This window comes from Oncorhynchus gorbuscha, unplaced genomic scaffold, assembly GCF_021184085.1.
Source record: "Oncorhynchus gorbuscha isolate QuinsamMale2020 ecotype Even-year unplaced genomic scaffold, OgorEven_v1.0 Un_scaffold_1457, whole genome shotgun sequence".
Lineage (NCBI taxonomy): Eukaryota > Metazoa > Chordata > Actinopteri > Salmoniformes > Salmonidae > Oncorhynchus > Oncorhynchus gorbuscha.
Window position 1 is genome coordinate 2,815 of NW_025746232.1, and position 2,186 is coordinate 5,000.

A 2,186-nucleotide genomic window follows, 5' to 3' on the forward strand; every position below is an offset into this window, starting at 1 on the left:
GAATGGTAATAATATAGTACAATATTACATCAGTAGAATGGTAATAATATAGTACAATATTACATCAGTAGAATGGTAATAATATAGTACAGTAATACATCAGTAGAATGGTAATAATATAGTACAATATTACATCAGTAGAATGGTAATAATATAATACAGTATTACATCAGTAGAATGGTAATAATATAGTACAGTATTACATCAGTAGAATGGTAATAATATAATACAGTATTACATCAGTAGAATGGTAATAATATAGTACAATATTACATCAGTAGAATGGTAATAATATATTACAGTATTACATCAGTAGAATGGTAATAATATAGTACAATATTACATCAGTAGAATGGTAATAATATAGTACAATATTACATCAGTAGAATGGTAATAATATAGTACAGTATTACATCAGTAGAATGGTAATAATATAGTACAATATTACATCAGTAGAATGGTAATAATATAGTACAGTATTACATCAGTAGAATGGTAATAATATAGTACAGTATTACATCAGTAGAATGGTAATAATATAGTACAGTATTACATCAGTAGAATGGTAATAATATAGTACAGTATTACATCAGTAGAATGGTAATAATATAGTACAGTATTACATCAGTAGAATGGTAATAATATAGTACAATATTACATCAGTAGAATGGTAATAATATAGTACAGTATTACATCAGTAGAATGGTAATAATATAGTACAGTAATACATCAGTAGAATGGTAATAATATAGTACAGTATTACATCAGTAGAATGGTAATAATATAGTACAATATTACATCAGTAGAATGGTAATAATATATTACAGTAATACATCAGTAGAATGGTAATAATATAGTACAATATTACATCAGTAGAATGGTAATAATATAGTACAATATTACATCAGTAGAATGGTAATAATATAGTACAGTATTACATCAGTAGAATGGTAATAATATAGTACAGTATTACATCAGTAGAATGGTAATAATATATTACAGTAATACATCAGTAGAATGGTAATAATATAGTACAGTATTACATCAGTAGAATGGTAATAATATAGTACAGTATTACATCAGTAGAATGGTAATAATATAGTACAGTATTACATCAGTAGAATGGTAATAATATAGTACAGTATTACATCAGTAGAATGGTAATAATATAGTACAGTATTACATCAGTAGAATGGTAATAATATAGTACAGTAATACATCAGTAGAATGGTAATAATATAGTACAGTATTACATCAGTAGAACAGTAATAATATAGTACAGTAATACATTAGTAGAATGGTAATAATATAGTACAGTATTACATTAGTAGAATGGTAATAATATAGTACAATATTACATCAGTAGAATGGTAATAATATAATACAATATTACATCAGTAGAATGGTAATAATATAATACAATATTACATCAGTAGAATGGTAATAATATAATTCAATATTACATCAGTAGAATGGTAATAATATAGTACAATATTACATCAGTAGAATGGTAATAATATAATACAATATTACATCAGTAGAATGGTAATAATATAATACAATATTACATCAGTAGAATGGTAATAATATAATACAATATTACATCAGTAGAATGGTAATAATATAATACAATATTACATCAGTAGAATGGTAATAATATAATACAATATTACATCAGTAGAATGGTAATAATATAGTACAGTAATACATCAGTAGAATGGTAATAATATAGTACAGTATTACATCAGTAGAATGGTAATAATATAGTAGAATGGTAATAATATAGTAGAATGGTAATAATATAGTAGAATGGTAATAATATAATACAATATTACATCAGTAGAATGGTAATAATATAATACAATATTACATCAGTAGAATGGTAATAATATAGTACAGTAATACATCAGTAGAATGGTAATAATATAGTACAGTAATACATCAGTAGAATGGTAATAATATAGTAGAATGGTAATGATATAGTACAGTATTACATCAGTAGAATGGTAATAATATATTACAGTATTACATCAGTAGAATGGTAATAATATAGTACAATATTACATCAGTAGAATGGTAATAATATATAGATGAGCAGAGAACAGTAGGGACACTATATTTAACAGGAACCAGTAACAGGAAACACTATATTAAACAGGAACCAGAAACAGGAAACACTATATTTA